Source organism: Muntiacus reevesi, chromosome X (genome assembly GCF_963930625.1).
Source record: "Muntiacus reevesi chromosome X, mMunRee1.1, whole genome shotgun sequence".
Classification (NCBI taxonomy): domain Eukaryota; kingdom Metazoa; phylum Chordata; class Mammalia; order Artiodactyla; family Cervidae; genus Muntiacus; species Muntiacus reevesi.
Genome location: NC_089271.1, coordinates 139,121,490 through 139,135,122, shown reverse-complemented (window position 1 = coordinate 139,135,122; position 13,633 = coordinate 139,121,490). Strand labels below are relative to the sequence as shown.

Genomic DNA, 13,633 nt, shown 5'->3' with positions numbered 1-13,633 from the left:
CCTGGTGGGCTACAGTTCATGGGGTCGCAAAGAGTTGGACACGACTTAGTGATTAACAACAGCTCCTAATGGTAAAGGAAACAGGTTTCTCTGGACTTTTTTTTTCCCTACTCATATAAGAATGAGGTGTGTATTCGAAATATTTTAGCCAACCACATATTCTGAATACCTTTAATGTCAACAGTGAGAACTCATTTCTAAAGTTCATTGTACTAATTAACAATCCACAAATTCCACCAATAAAAACCAGTTTCCAATGTTCACAATGTGATTAAAGTATACAATATTGCTATAGATAATGTAGCTATAAATAAAGAAAACACTTGTAGTAGCCACTTTATGGATAGATGCCTCCTAATTAAAATAATGTTTGGCTCTCTGGAAAGTGAACTCCTAAGTATGAAATCAAGCAGGACCCTGTGGAGCCCTCTAGGGTACAAGAGCCTTTCCATAGCCTCCATTTCTTGTTTGTTGGAAAAATGCTTTCAGTATTCTAGACCTTCACTGAGTTCCAAAGGGCAGATTCAAACAGTTACTAGTAGGAGTGAGGGAATGCAGAATAAAGGAAAGGCAGTCAAGAAACAATAGTGCAGCAATGGATCAGGGTCCTGGTTCCTTCTCAAGGAATAGATTAATGCATAACAATCTGGTACATATCTCTGAGTCTTTCTACAGGAACTAAGGTCCCTCACCCAAGTGGAAGATGGTAACTTCAGGCTTATAAAAACTCTTCCCCAGAAACCATCAGGGAGCTGAAGGTCTTTTGAGCACAGGTTGCCCATTCTCCTTGCACAACCCTTGCAATAAACCTTTCTCTGCTCCAAACTCTGACATTTCAATTTGTTTGGCCTCACTGTGTATTGGTCACATAAACTTGGGTGACAAGTAGAATACTACTCAAACCTGAGCTGTAACTTCAAGTAATACAGAAGCACAGTGTCATATTTTCTATGCTAAAGTGTTTTAAATGATAAATAACCTAACACTTCTGCTCTTATTTATGGCTTGTAATTACCCAGTTGGCTCAGTGGTAAAGAATCTGCCTGCCAATGCAGGAGATTCAATAGATGCGAGTTCAATCCCTGGGTCAGGAAGATCCCCTGGAGGAGGAAATGACAACCTACTCCAGTATTCTTGCCTGGAAATTCCATGGACAGAGAAGTCTGGTGAGTTACAGTCCATGGGGTCTCAAAGGGTTGAACACAACTGAGCGTGCATGCAACTATCCTTTTAGTCTTCCCAGGTCATGTCAGATAATAATTACATAAAGTTTTTCTATAAAGCCCCAATGAGCTTCCGTAGAACTTAGAACTACTCTTAGATACCCACCTTATACTCTTTTAGTCCTTTTCCTCACACTGATTCTCAGAGGTGATAAAGTATAGCATAAGCTCTGGAGTCAAGCATCACCCCGAACAATAGTGGAGGGGATGGAATTCCAGTTGAGCTATTTCAAATCCTGAAAGATGACGCTGTGAAAGTGCTGCACTCAATATGCCACCTAATTTGGAAGACTCAGCAGTGGCCACAGGACTGGAAAAGGTCAGTTTTCATTCCAATCCCAAAGAAAGGCAATGCCAAAGAATGCTCAAACTACTGCACAATTGCACTCATCTCACACGCTAGTAAAGCAATGCTCAAAATTCTCCAAGTCAGGTTTCAGCAATACGTGAACCATGAATTTCCAGATGTTCAAGCTGGTTTTAGAAAAGGCAGAGGAACCAGAGATCAAATTGCCAACAACCGTTGGATCATTGAAAAAGCAAGAGAGTTCCAGAAAAACATCTATTTCTGCTTTATTGATGATGCCAAAGCTTTTGACTGTGTGGATCACAATAAACTGTGGAAAATTCTAAAAGAGATGGGAATACCAGACCACCTGACCTGCCTCTTGAGAAACCTGTATGCAGGTCAGGAAGCAACAGTTAGAACTGGACATGGAACAACAGACTGGTTCCAAATCAGGAAAGGAGTATGTCAAGGCTGTATATTATCACCCTGCTAATTTAACTTATATGCAGAGTACATCATGAGAAATGCTGGGCTGGAGGAAGCACAAGCTGGAATCAAGATTGCAGGGAGAAATATCAATAGCCTCAGATATGCAGATGACACCACCCTTATGGCAGACAGCGAAGAACTAAAGAGCCTCTTGATGAAAGTGAAAGAGGAGAGTGAAAAAGTTGGCTTAAAGCTCAATATTCAGAAAACTAAGATCATGGCATCTGGTCTGATCACTTCATGGCAAATAGATAGGGAAACAGTTGCTGACTTTATTTTGGGGGGCTCCAAAATCACTGCAGATGGTGATTGCAGCCATGAAATTAAAAGATGCTTATTTCTTGGAAGGAAAGTTATGACCAGCCTAGACGGCATATTAAAAAGCAGAGATATTACTTTGTCAACAGAGGTCCATCTAGTCAAGGCTATGGTTTTTCCAGTAGTCATGTATGGATGTGAGAGTTGGATTATAAAGAAAGCTGAGCACTGAAGAATTGATGCTTTTGAGCTGTTGTGTTGGAAAAGACTCTTGAGAGTCCCTTGGACTGCAAAGAGATCCAACCAGTCCATCCTAAAGGAGATCAGTCCTGGATGTTCATTGGAAGGGTTGATGTTGAAGCTGAAAACTCCAATACTTTGGCCACCTGATGTGAAGAGTTGACTCATTTGAAAAGACCCTGATGCTGGGAAAGATTGAGGGCAGGAGGAGAAGGGGATGACAGAGGAAGAGATGATTGGATGTAATCACTGACTCAATGGACATGGGTTTGTGTGGACTCTGGGAGGTGGTGATGGACAGGGAGGCCTGGTGCGCTGTGGTTTGTGGGTTTGCAAAGAGTCGGACACGACTGAGCGACTGAACTGAACTGGATTCAAGCTGCCAGAATTTGAATCCTGACTCCACCTGTGACCTTGACAAGTCCTACAATTGCTTAGCAGTCTTTGCAATTTCCTTATTTGTAAAATGGCGATGTAGTAAATTAATTGTAATATATATTTGCTCTACTGACTGAGAATATTCGTTTGCCATAGGAAACAAGAAATTAAGTGGGAGAGATGCAATTCATACATATGTTAAGCAGAGACAAGTAGATTAGTAACTCATGAGACATTTTAGACATAGAGTAGATATATGTGTGCAGAACATAAATCAGAAGGGACAAAAGAACCAGGTAGGCACTAAATATTCGTGAGGCACAGGGGGCACCTAATATCCATGATACAACAACTATACATCAGGCCCCTGAGGGGTTCACTAAATATTCATGGTACACTAAATATACGAGGCATGCAGTATTCTTGAGGACCTAAATCAGCCACCCACAAGTGTCACATATTCTGGACCCATGTATCCTCTGGCCAGAAAATGAAAAATTAAAATCCCTAGCTGCTCATTGGGTTATAGCAAACTTAAGGTTGCTTGTACAACTCTCCTATAAAGTATGTGTGTATAATTGGCTTTAGGCTTCTTTCATCCACAAAGCCCCTTTGCTCAAACTTCATCTCTGGTTCTCCTAACCACACTATCAGCAGAGAAGGCTCACGTGGACAAGAGAAACAGGATATGTGAAGATTGCATAACCCTGGTGTGGTTCAGCCTGCTGGCATCATATCCTGAGTACATTAATATACTGCAGTGTATTAATATATAATTTATATTAATATAATTAATATATCTCTCTTCTCTTGTTTCTTACTGCAAATATTGAATTGATTTAATAAATCATGTGATTTGAGTAATCTGAGACTTATCTGAGTTTCTAGGAGCTCACTCATTATTCCTCTCATGCTTTAGTTTTTTTATTTTTAATGGCCTTATTGAAATATAATTCAGTATCATATAATTCATACCTATTTAAAATGTAAAATTCAATGTTTATTGGTATATTATACTAAACTTTAAAAATATATATATAAAATAAAATTTGCCATTCTAATTTTACAATGTAATGTCAATTATTGATATGTTCACATGTTATCTATCACTATTTTCAAAACTTTTTAATAACCCAAAAAAGAATATTTATAACTGTTAAGCAATAACTCCCCATTCCTCCTTTAACCAGTCAGGATAACCTTTAATCTACCTTGTTTCTATGAAAGTGCCTGACCTACATATTTCATGTAAGTGGTAGCATACAACATTTGTCCTTTTGTATTTGACTTTCACTTAGTACGTTTCCAAGGTTCATCCATGTTGTAGCATGTATCAGAACTTCGTTTCTTTTTATGATCAAATAATGCTCCATTGTATGTATATACCATCTTTTGTTTATTCATCCCCCTGTTGATGGACATTTGGATTGTTTAAACCTTTTGGTTATTGTAAAGAATGCAGCAGTGAACACGAGTACAACTATCTGTTTGAGTCCCTCCTTTCAATTCTTTTGAGTATGTATCTAGGAGTGAAATTACTGGAATACATGGTAATTATATGTGAAACTGCTAGAGTCTCCACAACCAAACTATTTTCCATAGCACTTGTGCCATTTTACATTCCTACTAGTAAAGTACTAGGGTTCCAATTTCTCAACATTCTGGCCAAAACTTATTTTCATTAAAAAAATTATAGGCAAAAAAAAAAATTATAGGCATCCTATAAGATGTGTAGTTGCAACTCACTGCAGTTTTGATTTGCATTTCTCTAATGCCTCCCTTTAGTTTTGTCTAAACTTACTCCCTTGAACAGATTTGGAAAACACTTTCTGTAAAGGGACAGACAATAAGTATCTTAGGCTTCACAGGCTATATAGTCTGTTTTACAACAATTAAACTTCTGCGCTGTTGTAGTATGAAAGCAGCCATAGGTAATTACAATCAGACTTCATTTATAGAAACAACTGCTGGGCTAGATGTAACCCATGCGCCATAGTTTCCAGACTCCTAATCTAGAGCTATAGTCACTGTGGCTGAATTTGCTCCACATCCAAAAACATGAATATGAAGGAATTGCATTCTTCTGTTTATTGAAATATATTCAACGGCTATTTAATAAGTACCCACTATATCTGTGGCTTCCGGATATAGTCAGTACTCTGTGGTGCTAGCGGTAAAGAAACTGCCTGCCGATGCAGGAGAGGTAATAGAAACGGGTTCTGTCTCTAGGTTGGGAAGAGCCCCTGGAGGAGGAAATCGCTACCTACTCCTGTATTCTTGCCTGGAGAATCCCAAGGACAGAGCAGCCTGGCGGGTTACAGTCCATAAGGTCGCAAAGAGTCGGACACAACTGAAGCAACTTAGCACTCACATGTATGCATGCACCCACTAGAGCACTTTGGAAAGTTCTGAGACCCTTTGAGTGAGATGACCTTTTATTATTTTTCTGATGCAATAGAACACTTAGCTCTGCTATAGAGATATTATGGCTTCATTGCAACTGGGAACAAAAAAAAAGGAACCCACAATTAAAGGTTTAGATTCTCCTGGGAAAAGTCTTGACTCAATTCATTTGCTCATTTGTTTTACTTTTTTTAAAGTCACGCTAATTATTTGAGAGAAGAAGAGAGGCTCTAAACTCATCTAATTTTCTTGACTACTTTTACACATAAATTTTAAATTTCATGTGTTAATAATAAGTATATTTTAGGATGTGAAGCTGATAATCTCTTAGAAATTCCTCTATGTTTAATCCTTTCTGTTATCCCTCTCACACTCAGTGATGTCACTGAGGTGAATAAGAACTGACTCTACAAAAGAAAATTGAAAGGGTGAAAAGGACAAAGATCAAGTCAAATATGAATAGAGATAATAATGTTTTAAATCTTATAATTAATTTAACATGTACAGTCCACGAAAAGATGTGGGCAGCAATAGAATCTCCCTGGTTTAAATCAAGAGAATTTGGGGATTAGAAATGACATTTAATAGAATTATTATTATAAGCATATCTTATTATTAAGATGAATGAAATTCAAATTTTATTTGAGTTTCTGAACACATACTGAGCAACTACAAGAATGTTTAAATAAATAAATCATCAAAAGTCTTCTACTCAAGTTAACCCCCTTTAATTAGGCAAGAGCTTAGTAGAAAAGATTAGTCGTTACAGAGCTATCAGTATTTGAAAACTAAATTCAATTTGACAAATGAAAGAGATTAAATTCAAGGCAAAGCACAGGGCAAGGATCTAGCAATCAGAAGATCTATTTGTGCACCTAACTCCTTGAGTAAACCTGGGCAAAATACTTTAAACCCTAAGCTCTTGATTGATGGGTGGATAGAGGGATGGATAGGTAGAGGAATGTGTGATAAAGCAAGTTAAATAAAATGTTAATTATAGAATATAGATACTGAGAATATGGATGTTAACTGTAAAATTCTTTCATCTTTTCTGCATCTATGAAAATTTTAGTAATAAACTATTGCAAATAAGAAAATTCCTCAGTTCCTTATAATTAGTGACAACAGGGTCATAGTCTCACTTTGACTATAAAAGACAGTTTTGTATGTGTGTGTGTGTGTGTGTGTGTGTGTGTGTGTGTGTGTGTGTGTGTGTTTTACCTGACATGCTAACCAACTTTTAGTACTTGCACTACATTTCTCACATATTCAATTATTTTATCTCTAGTTTTAGGTGTTGGACTGGAAGGGATAGTTAAGATGGTATGGTATTCCTTCATTATCTTCATTTATGCTGACTCCACTGCAATTAGGAGAGCAGCCACAAGAACAATCAGAAGCTCCATGTCACGAATTTTTATGAAATGATTCCAAGGTTATAGCTGTCAGTCCATCCCACCAGAACAATAGCAGAGTTCACAACCTGTGTGGAATACGGATGAGCCATATTTCTTAGGAGAGAGGGGATAATGGAGAAACAAAAGTTTCCTAAAACAAATACTCCTTAGTATTTTGTTGACAACTTATCCAATTTTATGTTTGTATCATCAAGGGAAAATGGGGTCTTTTCTCAAAAGGGAAATTCTATTATTAATTCTTAATCACTAAAGGAACTAATATTCAGGGCCCTACTAGGAAGCATGCTGGTTAGAAAGGTAGAAAACAATTTTAGTGTGAGTTAGGTGAAGAGGACAAACCATGAGATGTAGCTGGGCATGAGAGCTGCTCTGTGAGGCAGAGACTTTTCGGCTATTTCTGCTCACTACTATTTCCCTAGGTCCTAGAACAGAGTCTAGGATGCAGTTATTGTTGTTGTTTAGTGGCTCAGTGGTGTCCGACTCTTTGTGACCCCTTGGACTGTAGCCTGCCAAGCTCCTCTGTCCATGGAATTTTCCAGGCAAGAATACTGGAATGAGTTGCCATTTTCTTCTACAGGGGATCTTCCAGACTGAGGGACTGAACCTGCATCTTCTGCATTGCAGGTGGATTCTTTACCACTAGCCACTTGGAAAGCCCTAGCACACAGTAGGTACTCATTAAATACTGAATAAAGGAATTCTCCCCAGTTGACTAGATTGTAAGGCCATTTACAGCATGTACCAGAGCTTGCATTGATTATATTAAAAAGAACCAGGCAGTCTAGCCCAAAACTAAAACACCATAGTTTAAAATTAGAATACCAGTAGGATGCAGCATTTCTCATCATTCTTGTAGTATGACTGTTTCTCTTTCTCTCTCTCAGCTTGTTCATTCAGAAACTTTAATGGCTTAACACTTTGCATGAGATGAGTTATGTATTTTGAAAAAGAAGAAAGGGAACTTTTACTTTCAGATACTAAGAAGACTAACATTTCCTAGTTGTAATTTTAAGACATTTAGGCAGTCATGTGTATATTACAGTTAACTGTTTTCTGTAGAATTTGCCTACCTTTATGTTGCTGTGACTTTTGGATGACTAGAAGAGCTCTTATGAATCAGGAAGTATCAATGATTGCTGTTCCTGAAAAACAAAAAAAGAACCAATAAATTTGTAAATTTTCACTGCCTGTTTGAGATAGAGCTGGGAATTAATCATCTATTCATTCAGTCATTCAACAGGTAATTAATGAGTGGCTATAATGCTTCAAAAGAATTGATGCTATTGAAATGTGGCATTGGAGAAGACTCTTGGGAGTCCCTTGGAGATTAAACTAGCCCATTCTAAAGGAAATTGGTCCTGAATATTCATTGGAACGACTGATTCTGAAGCTGAAACTCCAATACTTTGGCCACCTGATGTGAAGAACTGACTCATTTGAAAAGGCCCTGATGCTGGGAAAGATTGAAGACAGGAGGAGAAGGGGACGACAGAGGATGAGATGGTTGGATGGCATCACCGAATCAATGGACATGAGTTTCAGCAAATTCTGGGAGTTGGTGATGGAAAGGGAAGCCTGGTCTGCTGCAGTCCATGGGGTTGCAAAGAGTCAGACACAACTGAGCTACTGAACTAAACTGATAATGCTTCAGGCACTGAGCTAGGCATTAAGGATACAAAAACAGTGAGAGTGGATCCATCTCCTACAGGAGCTCATAGCCTAGTCAGACAGGGAGACATAAGGATATCAATCAACAGAGTGCAGGGTAATAGAAAAGTACTACAAAAAAGCAATAGAGAAATGGGGGAACTTGACCAGTTTTCTAGTGTAATTGACTAAACAACATTAACTAATAACAGAATCATTTTAAACAATAACAAAATCATTTTTATATCAGAAAAGTTTTGAAAAACTATGAGCCAACTATAGTATTTCACTTAAAAACAGAAACTAATTTTATATTACTATTTTGTTAGTGTGTTGGTGCATATGCTCTTTAAAAATAAAACATGAAAAATGTGAAAAGTGAATTATTATACAGGAGTACAAGCTTTAATAAATAGTATAATTCTTAAACAATTTTGAGATAGAATTCACATATCATAAAGTTCACCTTTTAAAGGGCATATTTCAGATACTTGGCCCATTTTTTGATTGGGTCATTTATTTTTCTGGAATTGAGCTGCAGGAGTTGCTTGTATATTTTTGAGATTAATCCTTTGTCTGTTTCTCAATTTGCTATTATTTTCTCCCATTCTGAAGGCTGCCTTTTCACCTTGCTTATAGTTTCCTTTGTTGTGCAAAAGCTTTTAAGTTTCATTAGATCCCATTTGTTTATTTTTGCTTTTATTTCCAATATTCCGGGAGGTGGGTCATAGAGGATCTTTCTGTGATTTATGTTGGAGAGAGTTTTGCCTATGTTCTCCCTCTAGGAGTTTTATAGTTTCTGGTCTCACATTTAGACCTTTAATCCATTTTGAGTTTATTTTTGTGTATGGTGTTAGAAAGTGTTCTAGTTTCATTCTTTTACAAGTGGTTGACCAGTTTTCCCAGCACCACTTGTTAAAGAGGTTGTCTTTTTTCCATTGTCTTGCCTCCTTTGTCGAAGATAAGCTGTCCGTAGGTACGTGGATTTATCTCTGGGCTTTCTATTTTGTTCCATTGATCTATATTTCTGACTTTGTGCCAGTACCATACTGTCTTGATGACTGTGACTTTGTAGTAGAGTCTGAAGTCAGGCAGGTTGATTCCTCCAGTTCCATTCTTCTTTCTCAAGATTACTTTGGCTATTCGAGGTTTTTTGTATTTCCATACAAATTGTGAAATTATTTGTTCTAGTTCTGAGAAGAATACTGTTGGTAGCTTGATAGGGACTCCATTGAATCTATAGATTGCTTTGGGTAGTATACTCATTTTCACAATACTGATTCTTCCAATCCAGGAACATGGTATATTTCTCCATCTGTTTGTGTCCTCTTTGAGTTCTTTCATGAGTGTTTTATAGTTTTCTATGTATAGGTCTTTTGTTTCTTTAGGTAGATGTACTCCTAAGTATTTTATTCTTTTTGTTGCAATGGTGAATGGTATTGTTTCCTTAATTTCTCTGTTTTCTCATTGTTAGTGTATAGGCATGCAAGGAATTTCTGTATGTTAATTTTATATCCTGCAACTTTACTATATTCATTGATTAGCTCTAGTAATTTTCTCATGGAATCTTTAGAGTTTTCTATGTAGAGGATCATGTCATCTGCAAACAGTGAGAGTTTTACTTCTTCTTTTCCTATCTGGATTTCTTTTATTTTTTTTCTGCTCTGATTGCAGTGGCCAAAACGTCCAAAGCTATGTTGAATAGTAGTGGTGAGTGTGAGCACCCTTGTCTTGTTCCTGATTTTAGGGGAAATGCTTTCAATTTTTCACCATTGAGGATAATGTTTGCTGTGGCGTTGTCATATAGTTTTTATTATGTTGAGGTATGTTCCTTCTATTCCTGCTTTCTGGAGAGTTTTTATCATATGTGGATGTTGAATTTTGTCAAAGGCTTTTTCTGCATCTATTGAGATAATCATACGGTTTTTATCTTTCAATTTGTTAATATGGTGTATTATATTGATTGATTTGTGGATATTAAAGAATCCTTGCATTCCAGACATTTCTCCAAAGAAGACATACAGATGGCTAACAAACACATGAAAAGTGCTCAACATCACTCATTATCAGAGAAATGCAAATCAAAACCACAATGAGGTACCATCTCACGCCTGTCAGAATTGCTGCTATCCAGAAGTCTTCAAGCAATAAATGCTGGAGAGGGTGTGGAGAAAAGGGAACCTTCTTACACTGTTGGTGGGAATGCAATGTACAGTCACTATGGAGAACAGTGTGGAGATTCCTTAAAAAACTGGAAATAGAACTGCCATATGACCCAGCAATCCCACTTCTGAGCATACACACCGAGGAAACCATGTCAGAAAGAGACACGTGTACCACAATGTTCATTGCAGCACTGTTTATAATAGCCAGGACATGGAAGCAACCTAGATGCCCATCAGCAGATGAATGGATAAGGAAGCCTTGGTACATATACACCATGGAATATTACTCAGCCTTTAAAAAGAATTCATTTGAATCAGTTCTAATGAGATGGATGAAACTGGAGCCCATTATACAGAGTGAAGTAAGCCAGAAAGATAAATACCAATACAGTATACTAATGCATATGCATAGAATGTAAAAAGAGAGTAACGATAACCCTATATGCAAAACAGAAAAAGAGACACAGATATACACAACTGACTTTTAGGCTCTATGGATGAAGGCGAGGGTTGGATGTTCTGAGAGAACAGTATTGAAACAAGTATACTATCAAGGGTGAAACAGATCACCAGCCAAGGTTGGATGCATGAGACAAGTGCTCAGGGTTGGTGCACTGGGAAGACCCAGAGGGATGGGATGGAAAGGGAGGCGGGAGGGGGGATCGGGATGGGGAACACATGTAAATCCATGGCTGATTCATGTCAATGTATGGCAAAAACCACTACAATATTGTAAAGTAATTAGCCTCCAACTAATAAAAATAGATGGGGAAAAAGTGCATATTTCAGTGTTTTTTGGTATATTGAATGAATTTATAGCCATTATCACTATGTAATTCCAAAATAATTTTAACTACCCTGAAAGAAACTCCATTTTCATTAGCAGTCACTCCCCATTTCTCTTTAAAAACTCCTCCCAGCCCTAAGCAACCACTAATCTACTTTGCCTACTCAGGACATTTCATATCAATAAAATCATATATATGGTATTTTGTGTCTGGCTTCCTTCATTTGGCACAATGTTTTCAAGATCTATCCATGTCTAGAACGTATCAGTAGTTTATTCATTTTCATGGCTAAATAAAATTCATACATACACACACACATATATATGATGGTAAGCATCTTAGTGGTCGTTTACTGGTCATTTGTATGTCTTCTATAGAGAAATGTCTATTTAGATCCTTTGCCGGTTTTTAACTGGATTATTGTTCTTTTATTATAGAGTTGTAAGAGTTCCTTATGTATTCTAAGTACCTTATTATATATGAAATTTTGAAATGTTTTCTCCCATTCTATGGGTTGTCTTTTCTCTTTCTTGATGGTATCATCCATAGCACAAAAGTTTTAAATTTTGGTATAGTCTAATTTATCTTTTCCTTTTGTTTTGTCACTTGTGCCTTTTTGGTGTCATATCTAAGAAATCACTGTTTTAATCCAAAGTAACAGCACAATTTTTAAACAACAGGTCAAATATAACCAAGTATTCAAAACAATGGTATCTTCACAACTACCTATGGTTGTTGGCTGCCTTACTATCATTAGATCATATTTATTTAACACTTTTATCTTTTTCAAAGTACTTTTTACCTGGAGACTCAGCCTAGCATTTAATTCAACAAACTATCACAGAGGCTAGTATCAGGCACTCTCATCCCCAGGATTCAAGGATGATTAAAACAGTATCCCTGAGAAAGACACTGAATACTTACCTACAATATATTGTGTATAAATATTATGAAGAGGCAATATACATGATGCTATCAGAACACTGATGAAGTAATTCTACTTGGCGTCATGTTGGGAGTCAGAGAAAGTTTGCAAAAAGAGTTTAGCCAACTCAATAAATATTTATTGAGTATCTATTCTATGGTAGATATTGTGCTAGGTTCCAGAATGTAGCAGTGAACAATTCTGACATGGTTGTAGCTTTCAAGGAGCTGACAGTCTAGAGCAGATGTGGCCTGTGAATGTTCTGTAAACTAAGAATGATTTTTACAGTTTTAAAGAGTTACAACACAAACAAAGAAGGATATGCAACAGCAAGAAAAATAAAACAGATATGCCCAGATGTTCTAAAATATTTACTATCTGGTCATTTATAACAAAATTTTCCTGTCCCTTGGTCTTGAGCAGTGGATCTCAAACTTGGCTACATATTGGAGTCACTTGGGAAGCTTTTAAAAAAATTACACAGATACATGAGTCCCAAACTGAGATTCTTACTTAACTAGTCTGTTGAATGGTCAGAGTCACAGAAATTTTTAAAAGCTTCCCAGTTGATTCTAACATAGAGGTAATGTTGAGAAAAATTGTTCTACAGTAATGCCATAAACTAGAGTTTTCTGCAATGATCAAGATGTTCTACAGAGTCAGTCCTCCCTATTCATGGATACAGAAACTTTGGGTAAGGAGGATTGATAGTAAGTACTATGCCATTTTATAAAAGGGACTTGAGTATCCACAGATTTTGGTATCCATGGGGGTCCTGGAATCAATCTCTTGTAAATACAAGCCACGGCTGTACTATCCTGTCCAACATTGTAGCCACCGGTGACATGGATACTGAAATCGGGCTACAGTTGTTGACCTAGGAAGTGAATTTTTAATTTTATTTAATATTAATCAATTTGCATCTAAAATAGCCACATGTGGCTATTGACCACTATATTGGCTATGGCAGTCCTAGAAGGAAGACTGATATGAAACAAAGATCAAATGATAGCCTTGAAGAAGTTATATGTTCTGTTCCAATTGTTTTACATATGACAACTTCTTTAATCCCCACAACCCCCTGGGCCAAGTATGATTATCTTCTCCATTATCCAAGTTAACAAACTAGGAAATAGAGAGGTTTAACTGAGAGTTTAAATAATTTGCTCAAGGTCTAATAGTTACCAAGTGGTAGAATTTACATTAGAACTCAGGTTATTTGGTTCTAAAACCATGCTCTTAATAATTCACAAAACCCATCATTAGTAAAATAATATGTGCACAAACATAGGAATCTGGAATGTTAGCTCCATGAATCAAGGCAAATTGGAAGTGGTCAAACAGGAAATGACGAGTGAACATCGACATTCTAGGAATCAGCGAACTAAGATGGACTGGAAAGGGTGAATT

The 13,633-nt window shown here is 37.0% G+C and overlaps 1 protein-coding gene across 1 annotated transcript in view; it reads right to left on the bottom strand.

Annotated features, from left to right (window-relative positions):
• The window catches only part of DCX (doublecortin), a 431,453-nt gene that overhangs the window by 331,110 nt on the left and 86,710 nt on the right, over positions 1 to 13,633 (bottom strand). Inside the window, exon 3 of the mRNA XM_065916894.1 lies at positions 7,769 to 7,840. The gene's annotated coding sequence lies outside the window, so the exon portion shown is untranslated. The remainder of the gene's footprint in view (positions 1 to 7,768; positions 7,841 to 13,633) is intronic.